Raw genomic sequence first — 16,920 nt, forward strand, 5'->3', positions numbered from 1 at the left:
ATAACTAACTAACTTAAGCTACCTAACAGATTTAGTGCCATCTTATTAAATACGGTAACAAGTGTAGAGTCAAGGAACAACATCATACCTACCATTTATTGGAAGAAAGGAACAACCGTCAAAACCACAAAATAATACCAAGAAAACCAAAAGTAGAATAAATATATAAAGAGGTAATAAAGTTTAATTTTCAAAAAGTTAACTTCTACCAAACCAATTCACAAGTTTAGAAGTTACCTTTACAGAGAACATCTTATGTTAGATTGACATTGGAATAAAAAGTACCAAAGGAAGCCCTTGGCCAAATATAGGCCTATAACTCCTTCATATAATAAAACCAAGGCATTTCTGATTTATATGATAGACACAAACCTTTGAATAACCTTGCTTTTCAGAAAAAAAAACAGTAAGACTTGCAATAACCCAGAACCAGCATTTGCATGTTATCAGAATGAAGTAAGGGCGTTTAAATGCAGTTTATTTCTCCTCCTTCATGATACTTTCCGGAGACTCTAGATCACCAGTAGAAGTTGACTGCTTATGTCTTTTCCTAACTAAAAGTTTTATTAGCACCAGCAGGACAAGTCAACGAGTTTTCCTCACTCCTCTCAAAGCACAGACTTTAGAAACTGAGGACAGTGGTGGCAAGTATATCTATGCAACTCTAAAATACTATCCCTAAACCATGTGAAAAAACAGGAAAGGAAAAGGAAATTCTATACAAAACCACACAGCACAGCGTGAAGACAAAGAATGTTGACACTGCAAAACTGCGCGGGGGGGTGGGGGGGAGTCACCAAATCCCAGCAATTGATCCCTCGAACTGTCATTCACCCCAACTCTTTGACTGATCCCCCAAACTCTCATCCATCCAAAACCCCAAACCTTTGTGGCAGGAGGCTAGCAATGGGGCCTAAGGATCATCTGGAAAGACCATCAGAAAGATTAAACCCACCCTAAATCTGAAAATAGTGGAGAAGTGTCCAGAGAGATCAGAACAGAGACTACAGGGAAGGAATTTCAAAATTCTGTTGATTTAAAGGGCCACATAAAGAGGCACGCTGAAACACACAGCTTCTGGCAGCTGGCAAAAATGGCCAAAAAAGAAAGGAAACTGTCCTTCGGTAGCTGTAAGGTAAAAGGAAAAACAAGAAAAGGGAATATTAAAGGTACTACAAGACCTTAAAAGACTCATAAAATTGCAAGTCCCGCAACTCTTCTCCAACCATTGAAACAATAAAAACCACTGAATTAACAGGACTACTCTACACTAAAAGAATCAATAAACCAGGAATACTATAAAACACCCAATACTATAAAAAATGAACAAGGCTGGGCACAGTGGCTCACGCCTGTAATGCCAGCACTTTGGAAGGCTGAGACAGGTGGATCACTTGAGGCCGGGAGTCCAAGACCAGCCTGGCGAAACCCCGTTTCAACTAAAAATACAAAAAATTAGCCAGGCATGGTGGCGCATGCCTGTAATCCCAGCTACTTGGGAGGCTGAAGCATGAGAATCGCTTGAAACTGGGAGGCAGAGGTTGCAGTGAGCTGAGATCATGCCACCGCATTCCAGCGTGGGCGACAGTGAGACTCCGTCTCAAAAAAAATAACAAAAGAAAAGTCCAGAAAATTAAGAAAGAGAATGTGGTAGGAACATATCCAGCAAGGAACCCTGCCCCACCCTCCACTGACCAAAATAAAAAGAAAACCTTAAAGCAGAAAAAAACTATAAGCCAATACTCCAAACAGAATTAAATATATTCAAACAAGCATTTCATCATATGAAAACCACCATGAATCAGAAATCTAAAAACCAAATGGACAAAATACAAAGAGAAATTTTAAAAGCTGGCTAAATTCAGACCAGAAATGGGAAAAAACACAAAATTAGTACAGAAATGAAGACTAAATTGCAAGGCACCCAAGAGAGAATTGATTTAAATGAAAATGAGCTACCACAGGTCATGTGTTATGAGCCCCATCTATCCACATTTGGTGTTAGGTTTCATCTGACAACTCTCCTTCCACCATTTCACAGTAACTCAAAAGCCACACCTCTTAGGACACTCACATAAGCAAACTTCATGCCTTTTTCATGGTAAACTAACACATTTATCATGTACTTATAGATTCCTTAACAATTTAACATGTCTAAAACCATGCCACTGTTTTAATCAGGTTTAAGTTCCTATCCTTTCTTTTAATGTGTCAGTGACAAAGTTTTTGAATGCTCTTTCTCTAACTTCATTGATTACACGAACCCTGTGGCTTTCACTGCATGATTATGCATACACAGTGATTCTGGGGAACAAATATGCTGCGGTGTAGCAGAATCGACTGTGGATGTGTGTAAATGTGTGGGTTCATACACACACAGATTTCTTAGCTCTGTGTGTTGAGAAGGTCTAGAAAAAAAATGACTCCCCCATAGCAATGAGCAGTCCTAGTCCTAGTACCCAGATCTTGGTTTCTAAATGCTATCCCCCAAAACAAGGAGCCAGGGCTTTTTGGAAAAGATGATGATCACAGAGTTGGAGCTGGTAAAATGCAAGATGAGCCTGAAGTTTCTCAGAAACTTTTCAGTACCAGAAAGTGAAGAAGAGCTTTGAAACGGATAGAGGCGTGTCAAAAGGACAAGGAACCAACCTGACAGAGCTCTCAATGTCAAAGCAGAACAATCTGAGCAGTAACATAAGTGACAGCATCAGATTACAACCTACAAAATAAAAACCTTTGAGTCTATACTGATATAAATGAGTGAATAAATAAATGAGGGAGAAGGGACGCTTCTTCATTAAAGAATTTTAATTAATAAATGAGAAAGGAACAAGGAAATCACAAAATCACCATGAGGTTAATACCACAGTACTAAGTGTCACAGATAAGTTCCAGCAATGGATGACAAAGTGAATGGATGAAAGTTGGAAGAAAAAACAGAAATCAGCATAATCTCAAAGTATCTCCCCAAAAATATTTATCAGCTACAGCATGACTTTACAGAAGAGAGATCAGCAGATATTACCTCAATTAGGCGAACAAGATTAACATCACTAATAATAAAACAGTGACATCGTGTAGCCCCAATATAAACATACCTCCTGATATGAGGTATCAGGTGTATTGCCTGATAACAATACACTTCGGTGTATTGCCAAAAAGATATAATCCTACATTAATCATAAGAAAGCATCAGAGAAACCCAAATTGAAAGACATTCTACAAAATAATGACCAGTACTCTTCAAAAGAGCATCAAGATCATAAACACAACAAGAAAAAAAATGAGTTAATATCACAGATTTCAGGAGACTAAAGAAACACAACAAATAAATGCAATGTGGGATTATGGACTGAAACTTAGAACAGATAAACATCATTAGAAGAAAAACTGATTAAATTCAAAAAAAGGTTTTCATAGTGAAAAGGTAAATAGTATCATACCAGTATTAACTTTCCTGGTTTTGGTACTTACATTATGGTTATATAGCTGTCCAACATTATAGCAAGTTGGATAAAGAGTAAAAGCAAACACTCTATACAATACTATTTTTGCAACTTTTCCTAAATCCAACATTATTCTACAATAAAAAATGTTTTAATGTTGTCTTTTATGGATGGGAACATTTAAAAAAAGGAATACTCATGATTATTAGCTTCATTTATACAAAAACAAGTAAATTATACCAATTCCTATGGCAATTCAAAATAATATACATCAACGGCATAGTTTCTCATTGCTTTGTAATAATCAGTTCATTACATACTGTAAAGAATACTTATATTGATATTTGCTGAGACAAACTGCAGAAGGTATTGAAGAGTTCAGTACCATTCAATACAGTTTTCAAACATGCAAAACACTACATATTGTTCAGCAATATATATGTCATTTTAAAAACAAATCAATGAGAAAGGTAAGTCCAAGTTTTAAGATAATGATTATCTCTGAAGAAGGAAAAAGGACAATGAGACTGCATTCTTTCTGCTAGTATTCATTACATTATTCACAATTTTTTTGTATGCTTGATATGTTTTATGATTTTTTAGCCACTACTGAGGGGCACATTAAGTATCTGGAATAATCAAATAGTATCCTGCTTTGTTTAGAAAAAAAGATTTTACTTTTGTGGGGTTTTTTTTGCTTTTCTGTTCATTTGTTTTAACTTAAGATAATCTTATTGAGAATATAACATTTATCATTTTTCATTTCTGTTTTCCAAGACCAAACATTAAATACCTTGAGGTCATCTAAAACAGGGTGCCCCACCTTAGGGTAGACATATCCTCAGGCTTTAGAGATAAATCCTCTCAGTTCCCTGACAATTTCATACCTTCCCTTCTACTTCTCTTCAAATACTCAATCCATGGCCTTGTCATTATCAGGAACTGTTCCACTCCTGATAGTAAATTCATATATCCCACTCTCTGCCTACACCTCTTTATTCTTCCTGAGCACTCTCTCACACATAAACTCATCATCTTCTCTCAAATCTGCTCTTCCTTCTATGCTTCCCATTTCAGTAAACAGCTGATTCATTCACCTCACTGACCATGATTCCTCTTTTTCCTCTTTAACATTCAACATGCCCTCCATCAGAGTCCTTTAATCCTACCTCCTAGATATCTCTCATGTCCACCTATTTCTTCAACCCTCCTCCCACCAACATAGTCCAAGCCACCTTACTCCTTTCAAATAATTTTTTATAAAGCTCTCCTAAAAATCCTCCCTGCCTACCAGTCTTAACTCTCTCCAAATAATCCTCCACAGTGTAACCAGCATTATCTTTTTAACTAGTTTCTTCCCAGGTTTAAGATCCTTCCATTTTCCCCAGGATAAAGTCGTCCAACAAATTCTTTTTTTTTTTTTTTTTTGAGACGGAGTCTGGCTCTGTCGCCAGGCTGGAGTGCAGTGGTGCGATCTCGGCTCACTGCAATCTCCACCTCCTGGGTTCAAGTGAGTCTCTTGCCTCAGCCTCTAGAGTAGCTGGGACTATAGGCGTGCACCACCACACCCAGCTAATTTTTGCATTTTTAGTAGAGACGGGGTTTCACCATGTTGGCCAGGATGGTCTTGATCTCCTGACCTCGTGATCCACCTGCCTTGGCCTCCCAAAGTGCTGGGATTATAGGCGTGAACCACCGCACCTGGCCAGTTCAAATTCTTTAACATAACTTAAGGGCTCTTTATAATCTAGTCCTTATTTCAGCCTCATCTTTCACTACTCTCTTGGTATCTGCCCTCTCTTGCTCTCCTAATTCAGACATACTATACTCTGACTTTCTCCAAAATAATCCAAGCTCTTGAAGTGTATCTCTTGTCCTTAAGACAGGTCTGGTAAACTCTACTTTCCTCTTCACAAGACTAAGTCCTATTCACTCTTCAAGCCTCAACCTAGGCATCACTTCCTCTGGGCTTATTTTCCTGGCATTCCTGAAACTAGGTTAATTACTCTTGCAGATGTGTACTCTGCATTGTACACATCTATTATACGTCAAAATCAAGCACAAATCATATATGCCCACACTCCCCATGACTGTGAAAGCCAAGCCTTGCTCACCGTTATTTCCACAGCACCCAGCCCAGTGGACTGTATTAATAAAGTAATGAAGTTACCAGTTATTTCAAACTGTGAAATAAATCGCCAAAATAACATAATAGTTACAAAGAATTTGAACTCAGTAACTCCTGGATCAGAAGCATAATATTCCTTCCACTATACTTTATGACACTTAATTTCACTTTCATCAACAATTTAACATTAATTATATATACAGTGTGTAACACAGAGTTAAAAGGGATCTAGATATCATCTCATTGTATAATTAAAGTGATACCCAGAAAGGTTCTTTTACTTGTTAATGAACAAAACAGTATAACAGCAATGCCAAGATTAGGCATTTTGATGTTCATTAATTATATACTTTAATTTCAGGAATTAGGCTTTTAAATTTTTTAAGTTAAAAACTAAAGTTTATGTTTCTTCTAGAATAACAGTTATTAAAAATAAAATACATAAAATCAACACTTCACTTAAAAGAAAGGTTTCCACAAAATTAACTAAAGTATTAAAACAAATATAAGAATATTTCATTATGGTGTAAGAGTAATAAAGGTAATATTGGGTCATTATTATAATTATACATTATAAACAACAACCTTGTTCAAGACAAATCAACCACGCTCAAGACACTATGGAACATACTCAATGAGTAAGTAAAAGACATAAAACAGGATTCATACTCCTGTTTTAAAATATGTTTTGGAAAACAAGATGCAACCACTGCAGAATTAAATAGAAGAATTCGGTGAAAGTAGTTACTTAAATTGTTAACACTTTCAAAGAAAACAGTTTTCTCCTAGGAGTTTTGGGAGTATAATGAGAAATTACAAACTACTGCCCGAGGAATCAGCATAAATTCAAAATTTCTTAGCTTAATAAGCCAAAACGGCTCTGAAACAATGAAACTCCAATATCAATAGCATACCAGTTGCCTGGTTTCTGGTGTCTAAATACTCTTACCCAATAAAGGAAAACTTGAAATAATGTAATGACTGATTGCAGGACAACAGCAGGAGATGACCATAAGATGAGCCTGGAATATCTTACTGGTCCAGAATGCAAGAAAGTGCTCAACAAATGATGGGAACATGTTAAAACAACCAGTGAGTTAATGTGAAGAAGTTTCCACTAACCAAATGTGGGTTAACTTGGAACATCAAAATGAACACTGGCAGGTAATAGACAATAACCTACTTAATAAAAAAAAATCTATGATATATTGATATCAAAATGAATAGGACAAGGTCTTCTTTAAAACAGACTAGAATGCCCACTAATAAATGGAGAGGGAACGATGGTTAGCAAAACACTATTTTGCAATTCTGTGTAATAAGTAATTCAGGCAAGAGTAATCAATGAATGCTAAAACCATTCCTGTAAGTGTTTGGAGGAGGAAATTTTCAGTCTCCAACAGATTACTGAGTAATAACAAAGGGGACTATGATACCTTTTGTAATAGAGAAAACTAGCAGCTAAAACCTTAACTAAGTGGTCCAAATAAACATCAACAACATAGTCAAAATGACACCATACTGCCTCATGATGTGATGCACTGAGAATATACCACCACTTACATGGGATTTCTGCCAAAAACGCAAACCCTGAATCTAATTACAAAGAAGCAACTGGACAATCCAAACCAATGTACATCCCACAAAACAAAAGGTCTGTACTCTACAAAACCCAAGAATTAAAAAGGCTGAAGAACTGTTTCAGATTAAACAATACAAGAGACATAATTAAGATACATTGTATAATATTGGAATGGGAAAAAATATTAAAGGATATTATTGACACTACTGGAGAAATTTCAACACGAACTGTACATTAAACAATAAGATCAATATTAAATGTCTTGAATCTCCCATACTAATGTAAGAATATGCCCTTATTAGGAGATATCAGTTGAAGCATTAAGGGGTAAGGGAACTTGATGTGTGCAACCTCCTCTCAAATGGTTCAACAATAAAAATAATTTTAATAGGAAGAGAACAAAACAGAGAAAAAAAGGAGATGAGGAAAAAGATCTACACAGTGGATTCTTGATATTACATAACAACATCAGATATGTTCAATGATATTCCATGTGGTTTCCTTGTTAGAAATGTACACAGAGCATTAACATAGCATTTCCCTGTATATAACCTGAATTTAATCAGACCTGTGATGTTTTGCCACTGACTTTAACTAAATAAACTTGCATCATTGGCATACTCTAGACCAGGGGTCCCCACCGCAGGGCCACAGACCGGTACCAGTCCATGGCCTGTTAGGAATGGGGCCACACAGCAACAGGTGAGCGGCAGGCCAACGAGTGAAGTTTCATGTGTATTTACAGCCATCACTTGCATTACCACTTGAGCTCCACCTCCTGTCAGATCAACGGCAACACTCAACTCTCACAGAAGCACAAACCCCACTGTGAACCGCACATGCAAAGGATCTAGGCTGTGCACTTCTTACGAGAATCTAATGCCTGATGAGATCTTTAGTCACTATCTCCCATCACCCACAGATGGGACCCTCTAATGGCAGGAAAACAAGTTCTGGGCTCCCACTGATTCTACATCATGGTGAGTTGTATCAGTATTTCATTATATATTACAATGCAATAATAATAGAAATAAAGTGTACAATAAATGTAATGTGCTTGAATCATTTTGAAATCATCCCCTCCCCCCACCATTTGTGGAAAAATTGTCTTCCACAAAAACAGTCCCTGGTGCCAAAAAGGCTGGGAATAGCTGCTCTAGGAAGAAGATGTAAACAAGGAGTTTCAAACTGTAAATAAAATAATAATCTCTGCTTCCAGACTTTGTACCCACTCTGCAAATATAAAAAGAGAGCAAGAATGACAAAGCAAATGTGGTATATGTTAACAACTGGTGAATCTGAGGCAGATATAAATGGGAGTTCATTGTACTATTCTTGTAACTTTTCCCTAGGTTTGATTTTTTTTCCAAAATAAAAAAAAAAAAAAAAAAAAGTCTGTCAACCCTAAAACTTTACTTTGTGGAAATTAAGCCATTTCTGAAAGAAAACAAGAACAAAACCTTAACCCCCATATTCTTCTCTCCCTTTCTCTTCATAATCCATATCATCTATTAGATTTAACACCATTAACAAAAAGGTTTTCAGTATCAAAATAAACATTTTGCCAAAGAAGTCCCCAATTTACAAATGGGATATGTTCCAAAAGCCTATTTGTAAGTCAGCTATTTAGAATGGGGAATGACTCTCACAGTTACAAATGGTGGCTGGGTTCCTAATGTTGGCCACAAAAGTTCTTTGATGTATTTTCATTAGCAATACAGCTGAATAAGTAATGTATTTCATGTATACCGTGTTAATTTCCTTAAAGTTCCCCCCTCAACTTGGAGCTTTTCTGTAAACATATGAAACTAGCTGGATAAGCTAGAGGAAAGGAATAGGGCCAGAAGGGATGTTGGTTGGTAAGGAATAACAGGGATATGCACGTCAAACTGGAAATACTTCCTTCAGACAAGATGGCTACCCAGTGCCCGGCAAGAAAGCAAAATAGAATCTGAGGAAATGCCCTTGTGCTCCACAGCTCTCGAATTCCTGCCCCTTAGAATGATAATGATAGTATATTAATAGAAAACACATAAAGAAAGATTATAATCCGGAAAGTATCTTTATGATTTTTAAAGTGTGATTTGGGAAAACTGGTCTGCGGCTGGTTATTTCTGTTGATTAGGACAACTTCTACTCAATTCAACATTTACTGAGAATTCACTATATCTACTATGATAGGTTGGTTGGTAGATACTGAGCACACAGAAAGAGCTAGCTGGTCCTTGCCATGGCAACTCAGCCTAACAGAAGAAACTGACATCAATTATAATATTCTAAATACCTAACATGGGATTTACTCTAAAACAAACAGTGCATATATCATGGGCACACAAAAGCAAGAGCAAAAAACTTTTGTCTAGGAGATTAAAACTGGTATCACAGATGACATCTGAGCCAAGACTTAAAGGATAAGTAGTTCAATAACTATTACTATGTGAGCAAGACAGCATTCCAATCATTGGCAAAAATATGAACAAAGATAAAGAAGCATCAAATATCTACTATCTTCCAAGTGCCGGCAGCACGCTAATGCCTGGGGATACAGCTAAGAATAAGATGAACAAGGCCTCTGCCTTCATGGAGTTTATATTCAGGTAATGGACAAATACCATAAATAAGCAATAACTAAACAAACCAGGTATACACAAATTACAATTGTCTTGAAGGAAATAATCTGTGTAAGAGAGTAAAATGGTAGAGTGCAATATTAAATAGGATGGTCACATTAGGCCACTGAGTGAGAAGTGAGATTTGGGCCAAGCTCCAAAGCATTTGGCCAAGCCAGACATTTGAAGAATATCCCAAGGAGGGAGTACAAAAAGTGCAAAAGGCCCTAAAAGAAAGGGTGCATTTAAGAAACACTGAGAGGCCTTCGTGGATGGCATCCAATGAATGAGGGGAAGAATGATGAGAAGGAGAAAGATCATTCAGGGCCATTTAGGCCACAGAAGGGAGGACAGACTTGATTTTGAGAGGAATGGGAAGTCACTGGAAGATTTTAAGCAGAAAAATGTTATGATCCAATGTAGGCTCTTAAAATGATTCTCAGGCTGCTGTGTGAAGAAAAAAAAAAAAAAAAACTTGTGTGGAGCAAGAAGAGAAATATGCCCACTTAGAAAATTACTGCAGTATTTCATGCAAGAGAATGATGGCTTAAAATAAAGAGGTGGCAATGAAGACTAACAGCAGTGGACTGCTCAAGATAAAGTGTGAAGGTACAAGAGGACATGGGGATAGATTGGATTTAAGAGAAATGGAAAGAATCAAGAATAATATCTTAAGTTTTTGGCTTAGGTAATGCCATTTATGGATATAGGGAATGCCAGCAGAAACACCAGGGTTTACAGGTAGGAAGAAGGCTAGGGGAGAGGGAAAAAATAGCTATATTTTAGCCATATCATTTATATTATATCTGAGATTCCAACTAGACTTCCAAGTGAGTATCAAACTCAAGAGAAGTCTGGGCTGGAGAAATAATAGTAGTAGTCATCATCATGAAAACACAGCCTTTTCAGATTAGCACTAATAGTTGGCTTTGACTAGGGCATAGAAACTGAAAGGTGATGGCTGAAAATGAGCCTCAAAAGATACAATGGAATCATATTATAAAGTAAGCCATGACTAACAGCAATAGCAGTAGCAGTAATGATAGTAATAGTAGGAGGAAAATTCATGCAGGTTATATACCAGGCACTGCACTTTATAATACACACCTCATCTAATCCTCTCAAAAACCATATGAAATAATGTTATAATTACTATTTTATACACTAAGCCTCAAAAATCCTAAGAACTCGCCAAAGAACACAAAGTAAGTAGCTAAATAAGAACACAGTAAGAAGAGTAGGTATTTTAACTTAGGATGGGAAGTTTGTTTGTTTTTGTTTTTTTTTTTTTTTTTTTTTTTGGAGATGGAGTCTCACTCCATCACCCAGGCTGGAGCGCAGTGGCGTGATCTCGGCTCACTGCAACCTCCGCCTCCTGGGTTCAAGCCTCCAGAGTGGCTGGAATTACAGGTGTGAGCCACTACGCCCGGCTAATTTTTGTATTTTTAGTAGAGACAGGGTTTCAACATGTTGGCCAGGTTGGTCTCGAACTCCCGACTTCAGGTGATCTGCGCACCTCCACCTCCCAAAGTTCTGGGATTACAGGCATGAGCCACCACACCCAGCCAGGAAGTCTGATTTTATAGGCCAATCTTCTATCCCTGACATTACTGCCTCTCTATTGATCTCACATGCCTTCAAAGTCGTTTTTTTTTTCTTTAAGAAGAAATGACACATAGATCTGAATTCTAGAAATATAATTCCAGTTTCTATGTAGAAGATGGACAGCTAAGGATGAGGATGAGAGGTCAAACAGGCTAATATAGTATTACTCAATGCAGAAGCAGCTTGTTTTATTAAGCCCAAAAGTTACAAGTTCTCTTACCAGGTCGAATGGGAAGCAGCCCTTTGTTCCAAGTGTCACAAATCATGCCTCAAACGAATCCAAGTCAACCTGCACATGCATGCTGCTGGTCACACAAGTAACGAAGTAAAAACGTCCAGCTCATGCAGTATAAACTTACTAATCACTACTGAAAACATTTCTCAAGCATATAATTTTAATAATGGTGAGAATTTTTTAAGTCCATATATTAGAGGTTTTTGTTTTATTTTGTTTTTGCTTTGTTCTATTTTTTTGTTTGTTTCTGAAGTTTATATTTTTGTGTAAGGAAATAAAATTAGTATTAATTCAAGACAACCATAAAAAGACATGCCCAGGTTGGTATTTACTAGACATTTGATTAATAAATATGTTTTTTGCCCATGTTTGTTCCTCTGGCTTTTATCAACATCACTTGTTAAAATAATGATGAAGTAAATTACCTGCCTTCATACACCAATGTTTAAATACGGTATTCCACCTCAAAAGGTGCTAATATTTTTAACTCATATGCTTATGATTTCATCTCGACTAAGACAATTAAAATATTAAATTCAGTAAATATCAATCAAATTCAGGAAATATAAGTATTAATTATTAAAAGTATAAATAAAGCCTCTATATAAAAATTTAGTACTTATTAAATAAGTACCAACCTATATCATGTGCTATGTGTAAGACTTACTAATTAACAAATGGATTTACACTCTTAATTATAATAAACCGGACACAAGGTCCATTTATTATAAGGCACACAGATAGACTATACACAAAGAAAATCATTAATTTCACACCAAATAAAAGTATTCTAAAAATTACAGATTAACTGTTAAAGAAGTTATTTTAAAATATGAAAATAACCTTTAATATTAAAATACTTAAAAACTTTTCTTCAGTAGATAAAGCTATTTTAAAATACCTATTCAAGGTAGATTACAAAAGTATTCTTCTAATTTTAAATTTTAAATACCATATCTTAGAGACCACTCCCACAGACAATCCCTCAAAGACAGAATTCACTGAAGATTGGGAAACTATTTCTATTTAACTTGAATCTTTAGAAAAATATTTGGGGAGACTATGGAGATTAGAAACAAACTATGGCTGAAGATCAAAATTCTAATGTTTTAAAACAGCCAATTAAGTATTTTATGTATAATCTGACAATGAATTTAGGATACTGGGATATTTTATCCAAAACAAATACATAAGAATTCTCTATTGATACATTATACGAAATCCTTTTGGTCACAAACACTAAAAGTATAGGTACTGGGCAGGGTACCTATATAATCTTCAGCCAGAAGGGATGCAGAGAGATGAGGCAATATGCATTTTTGCACATTAAGCTTCAGGCAGTGCGCTAGAACTTCTACACTCATTATCTCATTTAATTCCAACACGGGACAGGTAGTGTAATTCTATCTCATTTTACAGGAGATATCTCAACTTAGTCAGCAGTGGAGTTGGATCTGAATCAAGATCTGACTAGAGTCAAGCAGCCTTCCTTTACCGGGGCTTGCAAATCAGCATATGTTAAAGCATTCTCTTGCTTGAGGTTATCCAGCTTAAAGGGTGATCTGATTTCCATATTTACACTTATTATTTAAACATTAGCAGAGAAGGCACTCACTTCTCCATTTACTAAGAATCCACAGATTTTCTTTCTTATCTAGAAAAAAGAAATAGTGATCATTTTCGGTCCACAAACAGTTTTCTCATAGTGTCACTGCATAAAAGAAAACTTCAGCTAGACTTTGAAACATTCATATGTACCATGAGTAACCAGGGCATGGTCTTATGACAAGACAGAACATTTGAAATCAGAAATGCCCCCAAATCCAGGCCCATTATCATGGTATATTACACCACATTCTTTTTGCCAGACTAAAAGCAGCAAAGGGAGGAAAAAAGATGGTTTTCCAAAACTGACAAGCATGCTACTTTTCAGTAACAAATTTGTTTACGGCTTCTTCCTCCTAAATCAGAACACAAATCTACTGAAAAGATTTAACTAGACTATTTCAAACTCCAAAATCATATTCTAATAAACATTTCCATAATTACTTTACCACCCTCAGAATATAATTCAATATTCCTCTTTCTGGTAGCCAATTAATGGATGACACTACTATTGCTGGAACATTAATAAAATTAATATTAACCCACAATGTATTCTAGATGGAAAAGGCAAATTGTAATGAAATCGCTTTGAAAAACATAACATCACCATTTGAAACAACTCAACATTTTTAAGACATTATTTCCAACTGCATTTACAAAAAACAATCTTTGTCGCACATGCCCACATGAAAACAAACTCTAAGAATACAGAAGGAAATTGTTCTCAAACCATAATTCAACATGGTGACATTACAATTATTTCTGGGCCTCAATAAGCTATTTTCCTTCCACTGAACACCCCTCAGAATGTAATTTTTTAAAAAATTTTTGAAAGCAAGTAAAGAGTTGTGTAATTTTAACACTTCTGTTCTAATATGAAATAAAACCACAATTTTATATATAACCATAGTGTGAATCAAAGGAAATAGGGAAGCAAATAACTGCGTTTAGAGAGGTCACCATTACTTCAAAGTCACTGTTTTCACTAAGTAGCTACTGGAAGCATACTCTTCAACAAAATTGTTAATCTAGAGTCTACAAACATTCAAATCACCAGCTTTAGCTCTTCAGAGTACTTTTGATTATTATAACATCATTATCACAACTTTTTGCAACAATGCTCACTGAGAATTAAAATAAAGGTGATTCTACTGTCAATTAATGCATCACCATATATAACAAATACTGATCTTAATGTTTTATGATATACATACTTGTGTTTATGACATTTAATATAAACTAATCTAAATTGGCATCTGCTTTAGTGAAAACTTTTGAGTCCCTAAAAGTTGTAATTTACAGAAAAAGAAATAGAGACTGAGCTCCCCAAAAAGACACACACACACACAAAATTGTACATACAAAAGCCATAAAGGCACAATAGTTATTTTTATTCTCACTTCCTAAATTCATATTAAAAGAAATGTCATTTTTGTATGTTTAAAAAAGAACTGTTTTGTTTACCTTTTCCACAGACTGTTCAAGAACTGCCAAGGTAGCACAGATTTTAAAACTGACAACTAGAGTACTTAGCAGTTGCCAAAACACAGCTGGATTCTTAAAGGGAAAGTACTCTTGGGTAATGTACACCTAATTACAGCTTTAGAGAACCTCCTCTTCATATAGTCATAGATGATACAAGACACAAGGGAAACATACTGTGCTAAAAACCCGAAAAAAATGTTAGACAATGTTTGTTTAAAAATACATATGCTATTGTTAACACATCACGGCAGGCCTTTCTAACAGGGCATTTATCGGAATCCCAATCTCACTGTAAACTAAAACGCAGGTTAACACTACGTTATAGTCAAGCTACACACGGTTCCCTGCTGGACCATAACAGGAGGCTCGCTTCACAGCTCAGGAATCTATTTCAGATGTGAGCAACAATTCTACAGTTACACTTTTAAAGAAAAACTGTTTTCTTATTCAGGATTGCTCACCTTTTCCAAACTTGTTTGCGCTATCTCACTTTAACCCTCACTGCTCAAAGGCATGAAATCAAGCCAAAAAGCAAAGTTTCTAACACAAAAAATCTTTCTGCGTGCTGGGATCTACCTGAATGGCAGGGGGCAGCCAGCGGTTCCCTGTGCAGCCCCTCTGTCCCCGCGACGTCTCCCTGCACGATCGGGCGTCCACAAGCGCAGGTGTCCGCCGCAAACAGCGACACCGCCACTGACATCTACACACTCACAGAATTCGTACCTAAGTGTTCCGCCCCGTTAGACCAATCTTCTCCCAAAGCAGAAGTGGGGGAACTTCTTCAAGTCCAACAGGGAAAAAGGCCCCCCGCACTTGGAGGGAAAAGGGGAAGGAAAGGGCCCTCGGTGTGCACCGCCCCGGAGAAGCTCCGGGGGCCCCAGAGAACTCCTTCAACTTTCAAGGAGGCGACATCCACCACCGCCCCCCGGCCCCAAGCGGTGCGCGCCCGGGGAGGCTGCTTGCCACCAGCCCGCGCCGCTGAGCTGCCCTCGGCCCGCCCAGCCGAGCCCCATCCAGCCGCCCAGCCGAGGCCCATCCAGCCCCCCGGCCCGCCCTCGGGGCACCCCGCCCCCACCTCCCCGGGCGCCTAGCTCCTCAGCGCCGACCCCGACCCGACCACCCCTCGCCGCCTCCCAGCACCCTACCCGCCCCGCCGACGCGCGGCCGCGACCCTGGCCCCCTCCAAGCCGGACATGGCCTCGTCCAGGGGTCTCCCGAGCCCCGCGGGCGACCCTCTCGGCCGCGCCGTCCCCCACTCCAGCACCCCCACCCCAATCCCTACTCGGCCCCCTAAGCGAGACACCGCCCCCCTCTAGCACTGCCGGCGCCGCGGACCGAGACCCGCTGCCCGCGGCCCTCACCGTGTCTCCGGATTAGCTGGCGGGCGCGCACACGCCGCAGCCCGGGCCCGCCACCAGCGCTCCGCGCCACCCGGAGCCGCCTCTTTCCGCCCGGGCCTCGCCGGGATATCCGCGCACGGATCCCCACACCGGGGCTATTTTTAGGAGACAGGCCCCGGCCAGACCGGAACTCGTTCTGTGCTGCGCTTGCGCACTACGTCCTCTGCCTCGGTGTCCCTCCGCCAGCCCTGTCTTCCCCTCCCTCCTGGGTTCGCTTCCTCGCTTCTCCCGATCAGTTTCTTTTCAGGGCTGAATTATCCTCTCGGTGGATTCTAGAGTAGCTGGAATAGGAAAGACAACGGTAGGGCAAAGAGAGTCACAGTGCTTGGAAGCGGCCGCTATTCCACAAGGACGTGGGGGCGGACTATGTTTTTCCGGGTGGGTGAGGAGACGATCACCCGGCACAGGAAGGAGATGACGGCGGCTTGGCGCCTGGGCTGCGGGTTGGAGCTCGCTTCCCTCTAAAGGACCGTGTTCTCCTGGAAGGGATACTGGTCACTTGATGAGGGCCCGGGCGCCTCCCAGGGCGGGGCGGCCAGGTGGCGTCGCGCCCTGCCGCCCCCGCTCAGCCGCCGCCGCCTCCCTGACCGATCCGCAGGAGCCCAAGCCGGGAGCGGCCCGGTGACGCGGCGCGTGGCAAATCGCCGCGCGTGGCCCGCAGGGCAGCCAACCCGGGAGGCAGGGCGGCGAGGCTGCGGAGCGGAGCGGGGCGGGGCGGCGGGGCGGGGCACGGGTGCGGGCGGGGCGCGAGGCCGGCGGACGCCGCGAGTCCGGGGCCAGGCGGGGTCTCTGGGCCAGCCCCCTCCCTCCCTCCCTCGAGGCGTC

At 39.3% G+C, this 16,920-nt stretch overlaps 1 protein-coding gene across 17 annotated transcripts in view; it reads right to left on the reverse strand.

Moving 5' to 3' along the window:
• Positions 1-16,504, reverse strand: part of MEF2A (myocyte enhancer factor 2A) — a 162,458-nt gene extending 145,954 nt beyond the window's left edge. Inside the window, exon 1 of one of the 17 annotated variants that reach the window (XM_030930110.1) lies at positions 16,057-16,273. The gene's annotated coding sequence lies outside the window, so the exon portion shown is untranslated. Of the gene's footprint in view, positions 1-16,056 lie in introns of all 17 variants that reach the window. The other 16 variants (XM_030930109.1, XM_030930094.1, XM_030930098.1 and 13 more) reach the window with 16 other exon arrangements.
• Positions 16,505-16,920: the final 416 nt, after the last annotated feature.

Source organism: Rhinopithecus roxellana, chromosome 5 (genome assembly GCF_007565055.1).
Source record: "Rhinopithecus roxellana isolate Shanxi Qingling chromosome 5, ASM756505v1, whole genome shotgun sequence".
In the NCBI taxonomy this organism is placed as follows: Eukaryota; Metazoa; Chordata; class Mammalia; order Primates; family Cercopithecidae; genus Rhinopithecus; species Rhinopithecus roxellana.